This window comes from Salmo salar, chromosome ssa25, assembly GCF_905237065.1.
Source record: "Salmo salar chromosome ssa25, Ssal_v3.1, whole genome shotgun sequence".
Lineage (NCBI taxonomy): Eukaryota > Metazoa > Chordata > Actinopteri > Salmoniformes > Salmonidae > Salmo > Salmo salar.
Genome location: NC_059466.1, coordinates 15275747 through 15285847, shown reverse-complemented (window position 1 = coordinate 15285847; position 10101 = coordinate 15275747).

Below are 10101 nucleotides of genomic sequence, written 5' to 3'. Positions count from 1 at the left end.
TTGTCAATTATCACAAGGAACCATCAGATCAATTACTGCAAAATCAATGCAGCCACTTGACTGGAGTGCTTTGTTTCCCCAGCAAAACTAAGGTCTGGACTGTTCAAGCTGCAGAATATTCAGGAATGCTACAGTACTATATAGTGAACATGTTTACCATGTTGGGGTCATTTCCTATTGAACTGTTTAAGGAGAAAATAATCTCCAGATCGTGTTTTACTGTGATGTTGTTGAAATAGTAAGGCACCAGATGGTGCGTTGTTGTTACTGTTGTTTAAAATGTCTAATGGAGACAAAACTACTGTTATCCTTTCAACTGAAAACAGTGTATTACACCTTTCCCCTTTTATGAGCAGGATAGAAGGAGCCTCTATATTCCTGGTGGTTGAAATGACTTTCGTGATGAAAGTTAATGTGTGGTTGTCCTGATGTCCTTATTTTCCTCATCGGGCCCAGATTTCACTTTCACCTCATGAAGGCGATGGCATCCCCTGAATGGCTTCCAGTGTGTATGGAAACAAATGTCCTGCTGTAATGGTATAGCCCAGCCTGCAGCCTGACGTATGATCTCCTCCTCAGCGTATTTATTTACAGTGAACTTCTCAGCAAATTGTGTTGTCATCTTAATAGGGGAAGATTAATCTGTTGCCATGTAGGTTTAGGTGGGTGAAAGAGATGGACTTTTTCGGAGCGTTGTTTACACACCAATAAAACAAGTTAACTCTTCGATGCCCGGGCCCCTGTGCTTTAGAGTAAAGGTTCCCTCTGATTATTCATGTTTAAACTAACTCAGTTGTAATTACATGTATAAGTAAATGATAATGAACTAATCTTACTCAGTCTGTATGATTTAAAAAAAATAATTTAAAAAATCATTCAGATGTAAACTGTCCCTTGCCTGTCTTAATCTGAACAGTATTTGCAGAATCAAATCTGAAATATTAACATAACCTATCTACCCCAGACTCCACACTGTATTCAATATTACTTCAAATTAGGTTGTATCTGATACTTGCCACATGGATAGCTCTATTCAAGAACACTGTTAACATTTTGTTTACAGAGCAAGTTTGACAATCCTGAATCATGACAAATGACAAGGTTATTGAGCGCTAGTATTTAAAACAAATAAATTAGCATTTTACATTTCAAGTCAATTCCTAAAATGGGGTGCCAAAATCACGTAGGTCTACATATAATTCCATCACTATACTAAATGTAACTTTAACAGTCATCACCGTCAGTGATTGGTCATTTTGATTGTCATTTACCCTGTGTCCAGTCTGCTCATATTCCATCCCACCCTGAAAGAGCCACACATTGAATATAATCACACACACCTACTGCACCAGACCAAGAGAAAACAGAGTGTGCACTTTGTGCACAGCTATTTATATCAATAAGTCCCGTGCTGAGAGGCACAAAATGAGCGTTTAAGCTGCAGGGCCCAGAGAGCTCAGTAGCAGGTGGGCAGGCTGCCTGTGGGTGCCTGGGTGGAGGGGGTGCCCGCTCTTTTACAGGTGTTGCCCATCTCTCTGGGCCTCAGTGGCTCTGAGAGGGGGAGGTTTTTGGGGAGGGCAGGGAGTGGGACAGCTGGAGGCGCAGGCGTTGGAGAGACCGAGAAGGAGCCACTTCTCGCTGTCGAGGCCTCCGCAGGTCAGTGCCTCTCCCCAAAGGGACCGCCGAGCGAAACGCCATCAATTCACAAACAAAGGAGCCACTTCACCCGCCACAAAGGAAACATATGTGATAGAGCTGGCTCCCGAGCCGCAGCTCATTTTAACATGTCAGCCTCTCCTAATTAGCTTTGTTAACTCCCTCTGCTGTCTGCCCAACTGAGGCCTGGGGAAGTCACATGTGGGCTTTGGGTTTACAACAGCAGTTGCTCGGCCTCGGCTATGCCCTTTACAGAGATTTAGCTAAACGTGATACTCTATCCTGTTTGATTATATTAATGTAGAAATGGACCCTACCAAACTCAGTTGCCTTCTTGAAGATTGACATGCTGTAGATATATTGATCATGTATAGTCCAAATGAGCAAAACCTTGCACTCTCTGTAAGGTTACACAGAGGGGCTTCACTTGGCCTTTTATCCACTGTGTGTATGTGCACGCGCATGTTGAAATAAAAACACAAAAACAGCTCCCCCTCTATCTTTGTTGGGACGGCTTGGCGGTCATTACTGGCTGGCCTTCAGAACGTGGTCCTCCAAGCGTTACATACTGCAGTCCACACTGGGCCTCATGTGACCCCTGCTGCTTATCCACTGGCAGTGCAATTTAAGCAGTCTGATGACATGCAGCATGACACCCCTCTGAGACGAGGCCCTCTCCGGCTCCTCGTTGTGGGTACTGGGTTAGGGGAGGTGTGTGAACTGCAGGGCTCCTACTCACCTCTCCCGAAACGCAGCTCAAATTGGGCAATTTTCATTGTTTGTTTCATCGTTTTTTGGGGGGTGGGGGGGGTTGCATTTTTAGGAGGATTGTTAGGGATGTTGAAGTGTGATGCCTTGATGCTGAATAGCTCTCATCCTGTAATTGCTCTGCAGGTGAAAGGGAGGCACAGGAAGTTCCTTCTTCAACTTTGTGAAATGAATGAGCGAGGGTGTGTATGGATACGGTACATTTGGCGTGGGATGCCCTCGAGCGCAGTGGTGTGAATCTAATTAAAATACAGCGTCCACTGTCTGAGTCCGTCTCCAGCTAGACATATCTGGTATAAGCTCTACTAGGTAGATCTGACAATTGACAGGTCTCCAAAAAATTCCAGCCTTTTTTATGTTGCTGTTTATTCCACTTTGTTCAGCTTTAGACAGCAGTATGCGCTTTATTTACTTCGTGAACAATGCCAGGGAGCATTTATAATGTATTCTTCTAGAACAATGTGAATGCTGATATAAGTGGAATCAATTTCAGTGTGTTTAAGTACAAGGCAAACTAAAATGCCCCCCTCCCCTCTGGCCCTGTCTGCCAAGCAGTGGAGTCCAGCTGGAGTAGCAGCCAGCTCAGAGCTGTGTGACTGCTGCCGACTAAAGTGTCATGATCCCCGGATCTCTGCTCCCTCTTTGACAGAAGGATTTGAAATTCCTGGGTTAAAAGTTCTCTGAGTTGATATCTCAGAAGGCTTATGTGATGATGGTCTATGACAGGTATTGTTTTCTAGTGGCTAGCAGAATTCTGCTGAATTTCTATCTGTAGACTATGCCATGTAGCCAACTTAAAGAAAAATCACAACAGTGAGATATCTGGACAAATATAGCGTTGCACGTTTCTTGAAAATTAACCAGTGGGATGGTTTTGTAAAGCAAACCCCTCGGCATCAAAATAAAGATAATTTTTGGAATGGCAGTATGTTAAAGACAAAATGTTTATTAAATTGTCAACAATTATATTGTTGGAAATAGTTTCTAGAGATGGATATACCCTCCTTAGATGTAAGCCAGATAACATTTAGAGGATTGTATTGGTTTTAACTCTGCTTTGGACAGTATCCTTTTTATTGCCAGTGTTCCAATATTGGAGAAAAGAACAGGTTCATTGCTATATTTACACTAGTAAACAGCTTTGCCTTTGAAGTTGATAAATTACTTGTTCAGGAACCTTTCAGCTGTAATATGCCCATACATGTACTTAACTTGCTAGTTCATTTCATGAGAAGCAGGTCTGCCAGCAAGATGCACTTTCCAGATCTAGATTAGGATCTCATTAAGATTGACATCGATGACAGCTCGCCCAAAGTTGAAAAGGTCACCGTGTCCATATAGTGTATTACCAGAGAGTGCTGCTGTAGAATCTGCAGTTTATATAGAATGAATGTGCTTAATGGGCAGGTTAAAGGTTTATTACACCCCTCTTTGATGTCGAGAGAATGATCAGAGGAAATATTGACCCGCTTTTATTGTACGACTCTGTACGAGCTGTTCAAATACATTTCACGTTCATTACCCATTTGTCTTCTTCATTGTGTTGTACATGACTGAACATGTATGTGGCTTTCCTTTCCTTGGGTACCGACCATGACCCAGGACCCATGATGTTGCATCTTTGATCATCTAACTGATACGAGGTCATCTATACAGAGAAATGAATGAGGGGGGCGTTTTCTGTACGAGACTGGTTCGTGCAGAAGATGTACGTGAAGGCACAGGTTGACAATCCTTCCAGATGATACCATCAACCCACTGCAGTGTTTTCCTGTCAGTGACAACCAATCTGCTTGACGGTGCAGTGCTAGATCACTATCAGTTTCTAGAATGCACATAGCAAGTAGCCGCGTAGGAAGCCATCTTGTGTAGCTACACATGTTGACGTGAGGACGACATATTCCAGCAAGTGCATGCAAATAACAGCACTAATAAGTCAGCGAAGGGCTTTAAGGTAATTCAACCCGGGCTGTGCCTTTTAGGGAAAGAGAGCAACATGTTTACCAAGCAAATGTGTATCCAAATACGGCATTATTTCTCTGATAGGTGAAGCATACTGTACCATGCCTCAGTGACTAAATGTATTTTACACACTCACTTCCAGGCATGACAGCAGGTTCTTTTTGTTCTCCCCCCTCTGTCTCTAACACTTAGAATAAAAATCACACGAACAGTCGTGGAGGAATACCAAGGCAACAGTCTGGAGATGTCTGGCCAAAAGGGATTTGTCCCTCTAGGTACAAGGTAGAGAGCCGCGTGCCCTGATATTTGCATTTCTGAATTGCTTAGCTGCCCAAGCATGCTTTATGTGAGCAGGTTGCGGTGTGTCATAGCATCATATGACCGTTGTACTGGAGGCTCACTGTTGGACTTTACCCAACAAATATGGATTATGTTAAAGCGGGCTGTGGATTGACGAGGATATGCTAATATGTCCCAGATGGGCATCTGAGCGCCTGCCGGCAGGGACATGCAGACAGTATATGGCAGGAGCAGTGTTTGGCAGGTCCATCATTCCGTCATTAAAGGCCACATTATTACTTACAACCGGGCTTGCATGACAATGGCAGGAATGAATGCAGTCCCTTGGAGAGTAACCCGTTGTGTCCTTCACGTTTCTGTGGCTTTTCCCCCCTTTTTTTTTGTGTTGTTTGTTTGTCGGCATCCTTGAAAATACGCTCTCAGTAGCAGGTTCAGTACGGTGGAGAAGCGTCACTATGAATGTGTGCGCATGTGGACATAGGGTTTGCGCTTATAGGCGTATGGTCAAAACATCAGCGGCGAGGCCGTTCAGAGGGATAGGTCGTTCATTCATACTCAGTGACTAATTGTCGGATGGTTATCTTATTAAAGAAACCAATATGTTTGTTTAGGGTTTGTTTAGGGTTCTAATGGTATCATTGATATTACCGTAGCTATCCCTATTTTGCCTTGGCAATTTGAGGTATCACAGGTCTGTGTTGTGTTTTCGACAACATAGAATTGCTCATAGTGGTGGAATAACTCTATTGCACTATGGGTAAGCTGTCCCTTTCGTACTATTATTGAACTAAGGTATTAGGTTTTCTGCTGTAGAAGCAGAAAAATAATGGTGGCTTATGTGTAAGTGTACATTTGGGAAGGCCTGGTGTCCTTTTGATATAAGAAGCCATATAAATGGCAGGATTAAAGAAAACAACTAAATGATTTTAAGTATTCCTCAGCTCCGCTGAGATTCCCACACTGCGCCTCAATCCGTGTGCTAATGGGCAGTTGCCATGCACACCGAGAGAGAGAATATTTGCTATCTCTCGGATTCGATGTGTGACACCTCCGAACGTTATTTGAAAACCATGGACTTTTGTATGTTATGTGTTTTTTGAAGGAGTAGATCTAAGGATCTACGGCAAAGCGACCCTGTGTGGAGGCGCACGTTGGTGTGGAGCAAATGGCCACTGACAGCACATCTAAACACATCAAGGATTATCATCACCAGAGTGACAGAATTAAAGATGTCAGGACGGGCTTTGAACGTCTCTCTGGAGTGGATCGGAGGGGCTGGAGGGGCTGGGGTGGGGGGGGGGTGGGGGGGTGGGGGGGGGGTCATTCCTTATGGTCGACACGTTTTATTTGCTTGGGGCATTGTTAGTACACTGCCTCCAGCCCAGGATTTAGGCAGGCCCCCAGCAGATGTGGACTCCCCCGTACACACACACACACACACACACACACACACACACACACACACACACACACACACACACACACACACACACACACACACTCACAACCCACCGAGCATCCCCTACCCACCCCTGGAAAAAGAAGAATAGGTGCCCTAAGGCAGTTCAGCTAGTGTGGATCAGTTCAGATGAGGTACATTAAATGGCTAGTGATAATTTGGCATGACAATTGCAAACACCATCGCTTTTGTCTGTAATTAATTCCAGTGGTGCCTCAGGCCTTCCCTCTGTTGCTACGGGTGTGGGCCAACACGGCTAGCCTAACAAGAGAACATTACAGCCAGGATTACAGCCCAGATAAGCCAGCAGAGATGGAGAGAGAGCAGTAGAGTGTGTATGGAAATGGGTTTCAGAAGAACGCGATAGAAGACCACCTAAGATAACTAAATATATTGCATTTCAAAAGGCAAAATAAACCCCCTTAAAAGGTGCGTTCTGTGTGATTTATACTAGATTTATTCTGAACATTAAATGAATTTCGGGAAGAAATCAAATGTCCAGCAATCATTTTTTTCACTGTCAGTGTAACAATAACAAATATTTCACATCTGTGCAAATAAATGTATGTATTTTTGATGAGGTTTGTAACACGGGACTTGCTATTAGCTAGTTTATTAATTTAGTAGCTTCTTCATATTCTTCCAGAAGTTGATCAATTAGCACAGAGCAATGAAAAATCTTATAGATTGCACCTATAATCTTTGGTCCAATGGGCCCCACTGACCAGCTCCTCCCATCCACTGGTGATGACTGTGGAGGCATTAATTAACGGCTTGTACTTCTCAGTAGTTCTATTACTGTTAATGTACCTCATTAAGAGAAATATAGTTACTTGAGGACATAAAAAGAATCCCTCCACATCCCCATTAATCTTGATTTCACATGTGAGACTACTTGGTGATCTCCTGAAAGATGCTCTACCATGTGGCGGCGCCTCTTCTCTCTCTCTCTCTGTCTATGTCTCTCTCTCTCTCTCTCTCTCTCTCTCTCTCTGTCTATGTCTATGTCTCTTTCTCTCTCTCTCCCTCTCTCTGTCTATGTCTCTTTCTCTCTCTCTCTCTCTCTGTCTGTCTGTCTGTCTGTCTGTCTGTCTGTCTGTCTGTCTGTCTGTCTGTCTGTCTGTCTGTCTGTCTGTCTGTCTGTCTGTCTGTCTGTCTGTCTGTCTGTCTGTCTGTCTGTCTGTCTGTCTGTCTGTCTGTCTGTCTGTCTGTCTGTCTGTCTGTCTCTCTCTCTCTCTCTCTCTCTCTCTCTCTCTGTCTCTCTGTCTGTGTCTCTCTCTGTCTCTCCCTCTCTCTGTCGGTGTCTCTCTCTGTCGGTGTCTCTGTCGGTGTCTCTCTCTGTCTGTCTGTCTGTCTGTCTGTCTGTCTGTCTGTCTGTCTGTCTGTCTGTCTGTCTGTCTGTCTGTCTGTCTGTCTGTCTGTCTGTCTCTCTCTCTGTCTCTCTCTCTGTCTCTCTGTCTCTCTGTCTCTCTCTCTGTCTGTGTCTCTCTCTGTCTCTCCCTCTCTCTCTGTCGGTGTCTCTCTGTCGGTGTCTCTCTCTGTCGGTGTCTCTCTCTGTCGGTGTCTCTCTCTGTCTCGCTCTCTGTCTCGCTCTCTGTCTCGCTCTCTCTGTCTCGCTCTCTCTGTCTGTCTGTCTGTCTGTCTGTCTGTCTGTCTGTCTGTCTGTCTGTCTGTCTGTCTGTCTGTCTGTCTGTCTGTCTGTCTGTCTGTCTGTCTGTCTGTCTGTCTGTCACCTGTCTGTGTGAGTGGTGGTGACAAAGTGTATAGTAATGGGCCTCAACATCACGTTCTGACAGGACAACACTATAGTGGGCAGATCTTAGTGAATCAGTTAAAGCTACTAGGGGTGAGGACATATCCAGCCAACCACTCAGACGAGCTCCAGCCAACCACTCAGACGAGCTCCAGCCAACCACTCAGACGAGCTCCAGCCAACCACTCAGACGAGCTCCAGCCAACCACTCAGACGAGCTCCAGCCAACCACTCAGACGAGCTCCAGCCAACCACTCAGACGAGCTCCAGCCAACCACTCAGACGAGCTCCAGCCAACCACTCAGACGAGCTCCAGCTAGCAGATTTTTCAGGGATGAACCAAATGACCAGAGGCACGCAACCTGTGGCTCAAGCATCACGACTGGCACGCGCTCACCTTGAAAGCCAGTTCAACAGTGGGGGTGAGTAGACACGTTGGAGGGACCAAATAAAGAAAACAAAGTTAAGCATTTCTAGATCATGATCATCAGGGCCAGCTCTAGCCTTTTGAGGGCCCTAAGTGAGATTTGGTTGGGAGGCCCCCAACAAATGTGGCCCCAGTCTTGACTGCGGAGAGAACATTTTTAGTTTAAGTGAATTTCCTAAAGCAAGTTTCCTGCAGTTCTACACATTTTGCCATGACTTATGCCATGTTAAGGATATTTGAGTGAGAGTTACTAACAAAATCAATGGGGGCCCCTGGAGGCCCTGTCCTGTGTGGGTCTGGTGTGTGCAGCACGGTTGGAGCAACTAGTTAAGTAGTTATATGATTATTCAAAAGGTAACACTTTATTTGGATAGTCCATCTGTATATGCTCTACAGCAGCATTTCAACAGCATATCTTTAGCCTTTCAGTAGCATCTCGATATATATCATATATATATCATTTATCAATCTATAGAGGCTCAACAAATCTGTAGACTATCAGCAGCATTTCACGTCTATAGTAGTGTTGCATAGTACTGTATCTCTCTCTCTCGGCTCTCTGCTCTCCTCGCCTCCTCACAGTGGCTCCAGCGCCTCCTCGTGAGCCTCCAGCAGGGGGAAGCTGAACACACCACCAATCTGTGTCATTACTCTGTCATTGCATCAAATCACATGATTAGCTCCATGGGGCAGTGGAGGAGGCCTGCTCGGTGCAGCTCCAAGCCGCAGTCCCCTGGTAATGGTCTGATGGCACTGTGATGGAGAGTTGTGTACTGTCCCTCATGCAGGGCCAAGGATGCGCTATCATTCAGCCAGCCAGTGATGGCCTCAGGGTGAATCCTCTACTTCACATTCACTCCCTTCACTCATGTCAGTGTGCTTTTCCTCCTCGAGAAAACATACTGTAACCTGGTGTAGCCATTTTCTTATTTCCTTGAATGTGGAATAATTTGAGAAGGATAGGTAATGATCAGTGTTCGGTTTAGGTTCCCTATTTTCATAAATTATAGAAAAATATATATAAAGTCAATGGTGTATATGCTTTTGGAAAAAAAGAGTTACAAACATTTGTTGGCAATTAAATTGGAGAAGGAGTACTTAGGAGCAACTAACAGGGCTTGGTGCTTGGTGGCAGGCGGACAGTTTGTCGATGCAGCCTTTTATAATGCAAAGGCTTATAATTATCTCACGCTTGCTCATTTCACACTGACATATCGCTTTCCTAAATGTCAGAAGGAGCAGGCAGCCCAGCCCAGTGCGGAGCGGCCCTCTCCTCTCCCCCCAGCCCGGGCGAGCGCTCTCACAGCCCTGCACACAGCCATGATGATGGCAGTGCTTTAGCCCTGAACGTGCAGCCCCCCGCCGGGGAATAGTGGTTCAGGCATCACCGATCGTTGACCTGGCTATTGTTGTTTGTGATACTTACTGGTAAACTTTTGCAATCAATACAACATCAGCCGGCGGAGCCCCTGGGAATGAAAACCTGAAACAGCGCACTTAATCTTGGAGCCGGCCCCTGCTCCCTGCTCTGCCGCTAAACTGGGTAGTTGGCCTACTTGATGCAGCATTATTGCAGCAGAGGTCAGATGTGAGCTGTCTCGCAGAGCGCCTGATGAATGGCTGTTTTTGATAAAGCGCCTCTCCCATCCAACAAGAGACATTTAATAATGATGGACCATAACTGCACACAAAAAAATCATTGTAGCCTGCTGGAGGAAAGAAATCTCTCCTGCTGCCTCCTCTCCCCATCTCGGAGACCGAGAAGGTAGCCATACT